This window comes from Sceloporus occidentalis, unplaced genomic scaffold, assembly GCF_023333645.1.
Source record: "Sceloporus occidentalis isolate IW3139 unplaced genomic scaffold, rSceOcc1.0.p SCAF_308, whole genome shotgun sequence".
In the NCBI taxonomy this organism is placed as follows: Eukaryota; Metazoa; Chordata; class Lepidosauria; order Squamata; family Phrynosomatidae; genus Sceloporus; species Sceloporus occidentalis.
The window spans coordinates 595,822-611,085 of record NW_028317288.1 but is presented as its reverse complement, the minus strand read 5'-3'; the positions used below and the strand labels follow the sequence as shown (position 1 = coordinate 611,085).

General features: G+C 50.6%; 1 protein-coding gene across 1 annotated transcript in view; it reads right to left on the bottom strand.

The window, feature by feature from the left end:
- The window catches only part of LOC149274949 (ciliary neurotrophic factor receptor subunit alpha-like), a 73,665-nt gene that overhangs the window by 47,387 nt on the left and 11,014 nt on the right, over positions 1–15,264 (bottom strand). The gene's annotated exons all lie outside the window — the stretch shown is intronic.

Genomic DNA, 15,264 nt, shown 5'->3' with positions numbered 1-15,264 from the left:
GCCGTATAACTAATCCCGTCCTTATAACCCGTTATATCCCTGTATATTCCTCATATTATATACTCTCCGGCCGTATAACTAATCCCGTCCTTATAACCCGTTATATCCCTGTATATTCCTCATATTATATATTATATACTCTCCGGCCGTATAACTAATCCCGTCCTTATAACCCGTTATATCCTGTATATTCCTCATATTATATATTATATACCGTATTTTTCGCTCCATAAGACGCAGTTTTTTTCCTCCCAAAGTAGGATGAAAAATCAGCCGCGTTTTATGGAGCGAAGATGCAGGCAGGGGGGGGGGGGGGCAACGATATACCGTATTTATCGGCGTATAACACGCACTTTTTTAACTAAAATCCGGAGCTTAAACCCTACCTGCGTGTTATACGCCGATAAATCCGGGGTCGCAACTGAGGCAGGCGGCAGTGGCGGCGGCCGCCAGCAGAGGAGTCCTGGATTTCTGCCAGTCAGGGGGGCCCAAGGGGTGCCGAGCGGTTGCTGAAGACAACCGCTCGGCAACTCTCGGGCCCCCCTGCCTGACAGATATACAGGAATCCTTTGCTGGCGGCGGCCGCCGCCACTGCCGCCTGCCTCAGCGCTTCAACTCCTGTGTTGGAAGCGTTTGTCTCGGGTGCCGGCGCTTTACGCTGGGCGCCGGCATATGACGTCAGACGCCGGCGCTCAGCAGTGAAGCGCCGGCACCCGAGACAAACGCCTCACGCTTCCAACACAGGAGTTTAAGGTAAGTGACCGGGGCGGGGGGGGGGAGATCCTGAGAAGGGGGGGTTAGGGAGTTAGAGGGGAGATACTGAGAAGGGGGGGTTAGGGAGTTAGAGGGGAGATACTGAGAAGGGGGGTTAGGGAGGGAGGTCTTACTGTGTGTGTCTTACTGTGTTTGTGTGTGTCTTACTGTGTGTGTGTGTGTGTGTCTCACTGTGTCTGTGTGTGTCTTACTGTGTGTGTGTGTGTGTGTCTTACTGTGTGTGTGTGTGTCTTACTGTGTCTGTGTCTGTCTTACTGTGTGTGTCTTACTGTGTTCATAGCTTATTCAGTTATTGTAATAAATATTTTAGCCCATTTTTTAGCTCAAAATATTTTTTCCTTTTTTTTCTCCTCTAAAATCTAGGTGCGTCTTATCAGCAGGTGCGTCTTATAGAGCGAAAAATACGGTACTCTCCGGCCGTATAACTAATCCCGTCCTTATAACCCGTTATATCCTGTATATTCCTCATATTATATATTATATACTCTCCGGCCGTATAACTAATCCGTCCTTATAACCCGTTATATCCTGTATATTCCTCATATTATATATTATATACTCTCCGGCCGTATAACTAATCCCGTCCTTATAACCCGTTATATCCCTGTATATTCCTCATATTATATATTATATACTCTCCCCCCGTATAACTAATCCCGTCCTTATAACCCGTTATATCCCTGTATATTCCTCATATTATATATTATATACTCTCCGGCCGTATAACTAATCCCGTCCTTATAACCCGTTATATCCTGTATATTCCTCATATTATATATTATATACTCTCCGGCCGTATAACTAATCCCGTCCTTATAACCCGTTATATCCTGTATATTCCTCATATTATATATTATATACTCTCCGGCCGTATAACTAATCCCGTCCTTATAACCCGTTATATCCTGTATATTCCTCATATTATATATTATATACTCTCCGGCCGTATAACTAATCCTGTCCTTATAACCCGTTATATCCTGTATATTCCTCATATTATATATTATATACTCTCCACCCGTATAACTAATCCCGTCCTTATAACCCGTTATATCCCTGTATATTCCTCATATTATATATTATATACTCTCCGGCCGTATAACTAATCCCGTCCTTATAACCCGTTATATCCTGTATATTCCTCATATTATATATTATATACTCTCCCCCGTATAACTAATCCCGTCCTTATAACCCGTTATATCCCTGTATATTCCTCATATTATATATTATATACTCTCCGGCCGTATAACTAATCCCGTCCTTATAACCCGTTATATCCCTGTATATTCCTCATATTATATATTATATACTCTCCCCCGTATAACTAATCCCGTCCTTATAACCCGTTATATCCCTGTATATTCCTCATATTATATATTATATACTCTCCGGCCGTATAACTAATCCCGTCCATATAACCCGTTATATCCCTGTATATTCCTCATATTATATATTATATACTCTCTGGCCGTATAACTAATCCCGTCCTTATAACCCCTTATATCCTATGTATTCCTCGTATTATATATTCTATACTCTCCGGCCGTATAACTAATCCCGTCCTTTTCACCGGGTCTGAACGGATGACGTCCTGCTCTTTTCGGCTGATTTCCTGTGCGGTGAGTGCCGTCACCTGTATACTTTTTATTTAAAAGTATTGGGGGGTTTGCCCCGCGTTTTAAGATCGCGGAGGTTCACTAAAGAGCGAGTGTATAGATGACAAATAGCATCTTCTCACCTCGGGCCGACTAATCCTTTGCTCCAACGTCACGTTTCCTACGTTAATTCCTTTGTTTGGAAGGTGATTACGAGTGAAGTTAATGATTTTAATCTCCCAGCGAAGGATTAACGGCACTTTATTTCGAGATAATGGAATTCCTGTTAAACTCCAGCTAAGAGGACGCGGGGAGCTTAGTGAAAGTGTATCCCTCGGTGAAACGCGTTACCAGATCAGCAGGTGATAATCGCCAAGCCCTGCGCTTCCCACAAATCCTCTTCATTATTCGCTGTCTCTGCCAACACATCACGGACCGCTAACCCGGGCAGGGAATCAGCTGTCAGCCCGACACCCAGGGGCCGACGCGGCTTTCTACACACGCGGCCCTGGAAGTCAGGCTGCAGAAGGACGTTCCTTGGGGGGTTACCCAGGATGGAGGACAGTCACGGCAGCAACAGAGGGCTCTGCCGGAGATCAACAAGAGATTTACATTTTATAAACCTTACCGAGCCGGTTTTTCATGTTCAAGAAGGGCAACACAGAACACAAGCGACCCCGAACACAGGGTATCCAACGCAGCCACACGAGTCCCCTCAACATAAACCATCCAGAAATACACACACTATATATATATATATATATATATATATATATATATATATATATATATATATATATATATAGCCAGACACACTGTAAGCAGGTCATTCTTCCCCCAAACATCCTTCTCTCTCCTCGCCGCCACTAATGGACGGGCATTATCTTCCTCCGAAGCTTTCTTGATCCTTATAAATAATGGAGAGGGTGAAGTCTCCTTGAGTAATTGTCTCTGGGGCTTGAAGCGCTCTGACTCGACTCGCTAAGAAGGATTCGCAGATATTACTTAGTGAAACGCGGAATGGCCTCGCTGTCCTGGGGTAATTTCATGTACGCCAAATGTCTTCCATATGCTGGGATTTTACGGCAGCCTTAAAGGGACACGCGTGCCACGGGGGGGGGCCCCTTATTATTAGTATTAATGACTCAATTACACGTTATTGACCCAGTTGGCTGTGCAGCGCTCTCGTGGTACACCACTGACCCGGACCCGAGGCAGAGAGGGTTAATGGTGCCTGTCTGTGCCCCCGCCAGGGGTAAAGCTGCCGGCTGCTGGGTTACTCGGCAGTCACGCCAAGCGATGGATGCTCTTTATCTCAGTAAGGCAGACGGCGGAAGGGCATCCCAGCCGAGGGGCCGCTGCGAGCGGGATGGCAGCTGCCATATGTCGGAAGGCGACATTATGGAACGAGCGTGGGGGGTCTCACCACCGCGAGGGACCCCCGCACACGGCGGCGTTACGCAAAGACGCTCTTTATCTCTGATCGGGTATAAAAATGTGCCAGTTTTGCCTGGTAATAAAGTAAAATACGAAGCATTGTATTCCAGCGGAATTCATTAATTAGCCGCCCCGGGCAGCCGCCGCCGTCACAGTTTTTCGCCGGGCCTCGAAACGCCGGGATCGGCCAAAGTGATTACAGCCCTTAAGCTAACGAGACGTTTCAATTAAATCCACGGCAAGGCGGTGATTCTGTCTGCAGTCCTCGGCTCCATACCGGTTCCCGCACTCTGTGTCTTACCGTCTGGCCACCGGCACCTGGCTGCCAGTCCACGGGGTATTCCGATACCCCCCGGATCCATCTGGTACACATTAAGTAACAATCGCTTTTATTTAATGCTTTGGTGTCACGAGGAGGCGAGACCGATGTTTCCTGAAGGCAGAAGCAGCTCAGAAGGCATCGCGGAGACGTTAAACATTCACACAAAGGATTATTATTCAAAGAAACCGGAGCCGATGCAAAGAGAACCCAGACCCCGCCAGCAGATCGGCCCCCAACGGCCCCCGATTCTCCTGCTGTAACGACTCAAACCTTAATCAGTCGTTGGTCTCGTCTTAGATTCAGGAGCCGTATGTCTATCCCATGTATGTTTAATACCCTCACTGTATTACCCTCTACCACTGCTGCTGGGAGGCTGTCCACTTATCTACCACCTATACTATGCATGTTTACATCCCCCCCACTGTATTACCCTCTACCACTTCTGCTGCAGACACGTCGCGTTTCGCATCACGCTAACCCCCGACAGACAATACGCTACGAGCCCCACGCCGGGGCCCTTAACCCTTCGTGGCATCAGACGCGGCCCTTGAGATGCCGACTGCTATTATGGATCCGTTTAAGCTGCGACAACCAGATCTGAAGATATCCAGGGAAGATGGCAGCTATTGCTGAGGAAGACAGATAGTTTTCGATGTGTTACATCTTTCTGCCACGTGTAACTTTTTATGAATATTTTCATTACAAAGTAGCAACCCCTGTACCTTAACAGCGCTGTTTCCCGGGGAAAAGCAGAATAACAGCCTCCCCGCAGAGGTGGTAGAGGGTAACACAGTGAGGGTATTAAACATGCGTGGGATAGACATACGGCTCCTGAATCTAAGACGAGACCAACGACTGATTAAGGTTTTGAGTCGTTACAGCAGGAGAAATGGGGAGACTAGACGGGGGCCGGATGGGGCCGATCTGCTGACAAATTCTGTATGTCTAAGAAGTCGATCCCTTCACACCTCCTGAATCAATCAGCTTCCATTTACCCAGAGGAGCAGCACACCAGGGGCAGGTAGTCATGCGCAGCGTACTCCAGTCGTGCCGAGGGCTGCTCACTAGTAACACGTGAGTTACACGCAGACTCGGGACGCGACGAGCCGCTTTATCTGCCCCACGGTGGGCTTTCACTGCGCTCGCCCGGGAAGCTGGCTATTATCCATCTCCGTCACTCCATGTTATTTCCAGGCCGCCCTTTGCACCGTGCAGATGTCTGAATCGCGCATGGACACATTCCAGAGATGAGCGCGGCCCCCGCCGGACGGAGCGCTGCGTGATGACAGACACCTCGGGCTCGTGTAGCCGCAAATCACTCATCTTCGGGACTTCAGAGCCGCAGATGTGGAGAGCGAGCCGCTTTAAATCGATAACGGATTCTCGAGTCCGGAGTAAATCTGCGCGTAACCGACAGACTCCTCGGGACGGCTGTACGGGCGCTGCGGAGTTACCCTGCGCGGGCACCATTTAACTCTATGATGGATTTTGCCCCTTTATGGTCACTGAGACCCGGCATTCACCATACAGGTTCCTCATAAACACGACACGGAAGCTTCCTGAAGCCTGGGATGTTCTGGTGGCCATACGGGCCGGCTGCGCACGGTAGGCGGACACGTTGGATGTATGTCATGCGGTATAAGAGTCCTCGTACATCAAAGCGTGTCGGGTGACCCCGGGCCGTCCGATGCAGCGCGGGGAGCCGTTTATCACGTCTTTACGTTAAGCGGCTGGGGAGCAGAGCGCACGGCCCGACGGCCCGACGGCTACATCATCTCCTAAACCTATGGCTTAACCCCTTCCGTGCCACGAGGAATCCTTGGACCGATGCAGGAAGAGAACTTGATCCCCAATATGAAATGTCTCATCCGGTCCCTGTCCTGCGCACTGCGACTCCCACCACGCTCAGGCGGTTTCAGGCTGGGGAATTTAGTTGAGAGACACCAGCCGGCGTCCTGGGCGCCCGACACGGATTAACGGCTCACGCGGTTCTAAACACGCGGACAACGAAAAAGAGTTTCTGTGGGACTCGGGGTCTGTACGGTGCGCTGAAGGGGACATCCCAAGACATTCTGGACGATGCTCGGCTTCCAGCTCTGTGGGGTCAGTTCTGTACACGGCCGGACGAGTTTGGGGAGGAAGAACTTGAGCGGCCGCACAGAACCCCGACCTCAACCCCATCGCACACCTTTGGGATGAAACGGAACGGAGATTGCGAGCCGGGCGTCTCGTCCAACATCAGCGCCTGACCTCACAGACGCTCTACTGGAAGAACGGGAAAAATCCCACAGAAACTCCCCAAAATCCTGTGGAAGAGCGGAAGCCGTTATATCTGCAAAGGGGGGCCGACTTCATATTAATGTCTGTGTTTAGGAGATGATGTCATCAGAGTCTGTATACTGCATACTGTGCTGATAGAATGGAGGGGGCTAATATTCTGCGTCCGGTGAGAACAGAAATATCTCCGCAGAGTTTTGGACGCGATCTTTATCTGGGTGTCCGGGGGGCCGTGTGCCCTGACCCGTGCTGGATTCGCGTCTACAGATTCTCTCCTAACACAGAATCTTGTGAATGGAAATGTTACAGAGAGCAGTAAATCCCCCCCGATTAGAGCGGCGTTATCCGGAGCCGGCGGCGATCGGGGCGGAATCACAAAGCCGTTTATTTCTCTATTTACTGTAAACGTGGGAGAAAAAAACAGATTACGGAGAAGAAATAAACACGGATCACAGGGGCTCTGTCATAAGCGGGACGCACAGCAACAGAAATAAACACACGCACACATCAAAGGGTTAAGCAGAGGTCATGCGCTGCCAGGAGTTCTGGGATTTGCATATGCAAATGAAGTGAGTAACCGGAGGATGTGGCTGCGCATGTTTATTGGCAAGGGCCACAGGGGACCTGCAACAGATTATCTCTCCCCATACACGCTGAGCCAACAATCGCCCAACGTCTCTGTACTTTACCCAGAACCCGCCGGCCCCATCCGGCCCCCATCTAGTCGCCCGTTTCTCCTGCTTTAAACCTTAATCAGTCTTTGGTCTCGTCTTCGATTCAGGAGCCGGATGTCTAATACCCTCACTGTTTTACCCTCTACCACCTCTGCTGGGAGGCTGTTCCACTTAGCTATCCCATGCGTGTTTAATCCCCTCGTTGTGTTAAACGGGACCACTTCTCAAACTTTGCACCAGAATCACCTTTTCTTGATGAGCTTTAAATGGTAAAAAAGGGACAAAAATCTGTCTAAAGCCGATGCTCTGCGCTTTCTTCCAGCCATCGCTAAACGCCTGCCGCTGGTTACACGGGACCCCCGTCTGCCGCTGGTTACACGGGACCCCCGTCTGCCGCACAGGGGTCTGATGTCACGCGGAACAACCCGCCTCCACGGTGATCTCTGCTGCGCCCTTACACGTGGCTGCGCTGGGGCATTTCTTTATGCTGGTACCCCAGGCGAGGTGGTCTGGGGGGGTCAGCCTGCGGTATTCAGTGCTCAGGGGTGATAACTATTACCTTCTATTTGGAGAGTTCGGAGAGGGCAGAGAGGTTTCTGGGGGGGGGTCTCCGGGAGGCTTAATGAGAGTCAGGTCCAGAGATCTCGCCTCCCGACACGATGATAAATTGCCCGGCGGGCCGCTGTTTGCTTGCAGGCCGCTAATTGCCTGCCTCCCCCTCGCTGTGTGGCTGTCTGTGCAGACGATGGAAGAACTCGCCCCGCCGCGGGGGGCCGCGGGGGGCACGCTGGGCTCGCCGCTCTCTCTGTACACAGTTTAGAGCCGGGCAGGGAGTCCCGCGGAGACGTTCCCAGCGAGAGATCTTTCCATTTATCCCGGAGCTGCGTATGGATGAGCCGAGAAGCTGCAGGGAAGGGATGGGGTAGTTCATATATGGAGCTGCCTGTGACTGGGCCAGGCTAGCTGGCTCATGTGTCATATGAAGTTTAGCCGGGTCACGGAGCACTTTTGTGTCCGGTTCTGTATACCGTGACCCGGTAATATATTATATTGTGTTTATTGTGTAACCGGCCCAGAGACTGATGTGGCTTCAGCCCCAGCCTTCAAAGAGACGATCCTATAATCTGGCTGGGGCTCTTAATCAGCCAGCACAGCCCTGTCTGCCCAGACGGCCCCCGCACTACAGGGGGGATAACACAGGTGGGGGAACCCATTGTATTCTGTAATCCCCTCACCTGATACATCCCCTGTATACTGATGGGATTTGTGATGGGATGGGAGTGATGGGATTGGGGGTTGGGTTCGGTACACATTGCATTGAGATTGTAGATAAGTTCTGTGTGTTTGTAATAAAGAGAGTTCTTCTTGGTTTACTACGAATGGTGGTCTGGATGATCCGTGGATAGCTGAGTGCGATCCGTATGAGGGACTGACTGGTGATTCCTCAGCCCTCAAACAGGGGGACCCGGCCTTGGGTACGGTGACCCTGTAACATCGCCCTTCAGTGGAGGTGGTTCGATGAGACAGGAAAATAAACTAAAAATTGGTAAACTATTGATGATAAAAAAAAAAAAAAAATGCAAACCTAAGAAAAGCAAAGGGCTCCCGGCCCCAGGGGCCACAGGCGATTCGGATAAACTGGACACGGTTTATCGAGTACTATATGCAACTATATGCAACGTTCATTAATTTACGACAACAGGACTGGATCTGCAATGGGCGGGGGGGCGGCGCATATTATTCACATTATTTATTAAGGAGTCCAGGTTCCAGGGTGCCAGAGGTGGAAATGCACCACGTTCGAGGCACCATGTGTGGCAAAAACAGGACATCATATGTAGTGAAGATGCCGCGTCGGCAGGCGAGGAAAGGATCGAAGTGACATCACACGTTACAATCGATGACCCGATCTGACTCCGACTCGATAACAGAGAAAGATGGCGGCCCCCTGAAACTCATCAGAGGACAAGTGACGTTTCATTCCATTCTATATATATATATATATCGCCAGCATATTCCGCAGCGCTGGCGTTTCTCTCCATTACATATCATTATATAGATATATATATATATATCGCCAGCATATTCCGCAGCGCTGGCGTTTCTCTCCATTACATATCATTATATAGATATAGATATATATCGCCAGCATATTCCGCAGCGCTGGCGTTTCTCTCCATTACATATCATTATATAGATATATATATATATCGCCAGCATATTCCGCAGCGCTGGCGTTTCTCTCCATTACATATCATTATATAGATATATATATATATATCGCCAGCATATTCCGCAGCGCTGGCGTTTCTCTCCATTACATATCATTATATAGATATAGATATATATCGCCAGCATATTCCGCAGCGCTGGCGTTTCTCTCCATTACATATCATTATATAGATATATATATATATCGCCAGCATATTCCGCAGCGCTGGCGTTTCTCTCCATTACATATCATTATATAGATATATATATATATCGCCAGCATATTCCGCAGCGCTGGCGTTTCTCTCCATTACATATCATTATATAGATATATATATATATCGCCAGCATATTCCGCAGCGCTGGCGTTTCTCTCCATTAGCGCCGTCTCCTTCCAGCCGTAGGCCGCAGTCTCATTAAACCGCCGTGTTAACAATACTTTAATAACGTTAAATGAGAGGGAACCGGCCGCTCGGCCCTTTCCCTTCACTGCTTTTATTGGCTATTAACGTGAATTAAATCCCAGGGAGAGCGGCATAAACTTCACCGGGAGACGGAGCGCTCATGGGCCGGGGGCCGACCGGAATAAAATGCTGCTCAACCCCACGAAATATAAGAAGGGGTTAATCCTTTTCTCTCAAAGACCCATCGATAATAATAATAATAATAATAGTAATAATAATAATGAAAGATCCTGTTTCAGGGCTCCGTAGGGGGATCGTAGCCCCCGTTACACACCCGGCGTTCGGCACAAACCGCAGCATTCCATGAACAGGTCAGGCTTACCGGACTGCAGCTCCCCGCATGAGACGTGAAACCCCGATCCCTGCACCCCAAATAACTTCCGTTATACCCCAAGAGGTTTCCGCTCACACCGCGCACCCCTCCGCAGGGCTCATTTATCACACAAAACACCAAATTTGCCATGAATTGTAAAAGCTAATGAGTTAGAAGCCGAGCTCTAAGCCAACGGATTGGGGAGGACTTAGTAAGGGCTTTGAGAGCACAAAAGCAATTAAACGATCCAGGAAACCTGCCAAAAAGCCCAGATGTTTAATTAAAGCCCGATCACCTCCGCTCACCTGTTACATGTAAACGACGCGTTCTGGGGAATTACTGTCATGTTTCCGGTTTGTAACGTTTTAACACGCTCCGTGCCGCCGGCGGGTACGGCTTGTGGGGTAAATCACCGGCCAATCAGCTTACAGCCACATTATCCAGGCAGCTCATTCGCCTCTTAAAGCCAACGTATGAGAGCTTAAATAATACAAGCTGAATACGAACGTCACCATTTCTGCCACTTTAAACAAGACGCCTCTTCCCACGGTCTGCGGGACGGACTTCATTAGCTTCGCCATAAAGCATCAGCTCAGTGTGGTATCTCAGCTGGGAAACTGACCCAAAATATCACATGACTGACAGCAACATGTATACAGCGCTGGGGGGTTATATTACTGTATACAGCGCTGGGGGGGTTATATTACTGTATACAGCGCTGGGGGGTTATATTACTGTATACAGTGCTGGGGGGTTATATTACTGTATACACCGCTGGGGGGTTATATTACTGTATACAGCGCAGGGGGTTATATTACTGTATACAGCGCTGGGGGTTATATTACTGTATACAGCGCAGGGGGTTATATTACTGTATACAGCGCTGGGGGTTATATTACTGTATACAGCGCAGGGGGTTATATTACTGTATACAGTGCTGGGGGTTATATTACTGTATACAGCGCTGGGGGTTATATTACTGTATACAGCGCTGGGGGGTTATATTACTGTGTACAGCACTGGGGGGTTATATTACTGTATACAGCGCTGGGGGGTTATATTACTGCATACAGCGCTGGGGGTTATATTACTGTATACAGTGCTGGGGGGTTATATTACTGTATACACCGCTGGGGGGTTATATTACTGTATACAGCGCAGGGGGTTATATTACTGTATACAGCGCTGGGGGTTATATTACTGTATACAGCGCAGGGGGTTATATTACTGTATACAGCGCTGGGGGTTATATTACTGTATACAGCGCAGGGGGTTATATTACTGTATACAGTGCTGGGGGTTATATTACTGTATACAGCGCTGGGGGTTATATTACTGTATACAGCGCTGGGGGGTTATATTACTGTGTACAGCACTGGGGGGTTATATTACTGTATACAGCGCTGGGGGGTTATATTACTGCATACAGCGCTGGGGGTTATATTACTGTATACAGTGCTGGGGGTTATATTACTGTATACAGCGCTGGGGGGTTATATTACTGTATACAGCGCTGGGGGTTATATTACTGTATACGTATCCTGTAACGTGTATAAATGAAATGTTCTGCATCCAGCGAAGGTACGTTTGGGGATCACAGACTTTGCGCTTTGAAACATTTCACAGAATGAATGCTTATGAATGAAATGATGAATTTTGTAAACTTACTGGAGAGAAAAACGAAATTTCCCGCGGGGTGACCGGCGTGTAAATCAGCACAGAATGGGGTCCCGCGGCTGCGGTTCTCCCCGGACAGACCCCGAAACACGCAGGATGGAAACGAATTGCTGTGTGATATATAGATTATTATTATTATTCATGTATATATGGGGGGGGGCAGACGGTGCCTGAATCGCAGGGATGCGGAGAAGAATGTTAGGAATGCCTCTCCCAGTATAATCCGGAGCATTGGGGGGGGGGGCACCAGGATTATTCCTCCTCTGAGTCTTTCCAAACAACCTTCAATATTCAACAGGTTTTTGGAAATCAAATTCCAGCCGTTAAGAGGCCGTTTAACTCTTCAATAAAAAAATGATCCACAGGAGTCACATTGTGTAGGGGGTACCTTCGGCAGCCCTATTGAGTCACAGACATCACCAATGTCAGACCCTACACAAAAGCAGGGAGCCGCGCCTCCGGCCACCAGGGAGCAGCGCCTCCGGCCACCAGGGAGCAGCGCCTCAGCCCACCAGGGAGCAGCGCCTCAGCCCACCAGGGAGCAGCGCCTCCGGCCACCAGGGAGCAGCGCCTCAGCCCACCAGGGAGCAGCGCCTCCGCCCACCAGGGAGCAGCGCCTCCGCCCACCAGGGAGCAGCGCCTCAGCCCACCAGGGAGCAGCGCCTCCGGCCACCAGGGAGCAGCGCCTCCGCCCACCAGGGAGCAGCGCCTCCGCTCACCAGGGAGCAGCGCCTCCGCCCACCAGGGAGCAGCGCCTCCGCCCACCAGGGAGCAGCGCCTCCGCCCACCAGGGAGCAGCCCCTCCGCCCACCAGGGAGCAGCCCCTCCGCCCACCAAGGAGCAGCGCCTCCGCCCACCAGGGAGCAGCGTCTCAGCCCACCAGGGAGCAGCGCCTCCGCCCACCAGGGAGCAGCGTCTCCGCCCACCAGGGAGCAGCGCCTCCACCTCACAGGTTACCGTTAGTTCATTTCTGGAAATCTTGGGGCCAAAGAGCAGATCATCGCACACATGCGCGACAACGCCCTCTAGTAAAAGTCAGAGGCTGTTTCTATGGAAACTAGGCTTAATAAATGAAGGGCTTGGTTCTAATATAAGTGATAGGAAAGAATTTATACTGTAGGACAGCCTAAAAAACATTAAATTTTTCAAGGGTCTATCCACCATTTTGTGATGGGGCCCCGCGTACCTTTGGGGGCCCTAAGCGGTTACACGATCTGCTTACACGGTGGTGCAGCCTCTGAAAAACCTCACTTTTGGGCTGTTTCTTTCCGTGTCAGTCGGTAACCCGTCAGCCTGATGAGTCTCCTGCGGCCCCCGGCAGGCATGTCACGGACGCATCGGCCAAATCCTGGCCCGGGGGCCGCATACCGCGAGAAAGACACGTACCGCTAGGAGGGGCCGTGTGAAGTATATCAGGGGCCCGGAGGGTCACTCCGGAACTCATGGGTGTGGTGACATAAGTATGGCTGTCAATGTTTTTGCCAGTTGACCGCTTCCTGTATCACACCTGGCTTTTGATTTATTAACGAGGGCAAACCTACAGATTCAATACGCCTGTGGAATGCAAAATCTCAGTTGCGTCTCTCTCTGCCCCCGTCCTGCGTGGACGGTGTAATCGGTGCTGTGCTGGGTTCCGTGGACCTTTAGGGCGCTGCACTGTATGTTGGGCTGTCACTCATTGATTGTAGGTTACGCTGTTTTTGTCTCTTATTAAATATTCTGTTAAATGCAGACGAACCTTTGTGTCATATTTTTATATTTGGTTTAAACAGCACAATGGGGTTAAAGAGCTATCTGCAAACTATCATCGTTACTAGACCCTGTGTGCAAGAGCTTACATTCTAATAGGCTGTCAATCAGCGAACGGATTAACCCTTTGAGTAAACAGAGCGGCACTGCAAGGGTTAAAGATTTAGTTTTGTTTGAAGGTCCCAGTCACGGCCTCTCCATGTGCTGCCGGCCACCGGCTTCACAGAAACGCTTTCCATATAATCGGCTTTTAATGAAATATTTCGGTCCCGCTTGAAATGAATGCGGGGGCCCCGTCTGCCCGGCGCCCCCCTCGATGATTAACAGGTAATAAAAGGGTTTTGCGGAGGCTTCTGCCGTGCCTTCAGGATCTCCCCGCGTGACGAGGGTCTCGCAGGTACTCGTTTTAGGGGATTAAGGCGGTCGGGAGGATGATGAGGGATTATCGGCGAGGAATGTGGCTGCGAGGGGCTGTCTATCTCGGTGAGTCCCGGCTGTCAGCGGGGGCCACTAAAACAGAAAGGGGGGGGGTTATAAATATTCAAACGGAAACAACCAGCAGTATCAGCCAAAGACGGCGACATGCGCAGACTCTGCCGGCAGGTAAGAGCTGCTGGCCGCATCTGCCCGTCCTGCCCATTTGTCAGAATAAATTTATGTCGGGGAGGAAAAAAATCAGCTCCTGGGATCCATATCTAGCCTCCTAGGAACCCGGAACCGGCCGGCAGATCAGCCCCATTTGGTCCACGGAACGAGAGAAGTGTGTTCTGGGCATGCGCGGATCGCACAGAAGATTTACGGAGCCAGCGAGGCGTCTCGGGGGTCCGTCCGCGGCTGCGCATGAGGAGGCCGCAGAATAAAAGATTTTTCTTTGGGGATTAATCCTAGTTAATTAGATAGCAGACGTCCGCCGAGTGACAGGGGCCCTCAGGGGCCTCGGCCGCCCATTCTCTATATCAAGGGGGGGGCCAGATACAGACTGGCACAGAACTACTAAACAATCTCCTGGACAGCAGGGCTGCCAATCACTACTCCAGGCTATAGCAGTGATTGACAGCTGCCCAGAAGAGGTTCTGCAGCTCCTGCGCCCCCACACCGAGCAACCCAGCACCCCACTCCCCCCATCCAACGGCCTCATCCCAGCAACTGAGGGGAGCAAATGGAGGCAACGGCGTCTCCCCTCAGCCTACACTGCGCTGTTCATTAAGGGGGCCGCACTGTACCCCGCCGGCTGCGCTGTTCATTAAGGGGGCCGCACTGTACCCCGCCGGCTGCGCTGTTCATTATGGGGGCCGCACTGTACTCCGCCGGCTGCGCTGTTCATTATGGGGGCCGCACTATACCCCGCCGGCTGCGCTGTTCATTATGGGGGCCGCACTGTACCCCGCCGGCTGCGCTGTTCATTATGGGGGCCGCACTGTACTCCGCCGGCTGCGCTGTTCATTATGTCCGCCCTCGCGCTGATATATAAAGCTTTGTTTATATACCCTGGTTTTGCGCAGGCAGCTTCTGCTGGAAGGCTGTGCCGGGTCTGGGAACTCTCTGCGCCCCCGGAGCGAACGTCAGAGATATGAACAGATCTCCACGTTCCGCTTCTGCAGCTCACAAAATTAAAGGTCTCTACCGGCCCAATTTCAATTAAAATAAATCACCGGATCTCAGACCGAAACCGAATGTTTATTGACGGAGTCTGAGAGTCAGGAGCCGGAACACGAAATCCATCTCGACGCACCCCGGACCGCCAGCGAGCGGCAACCCCGCCGAGACC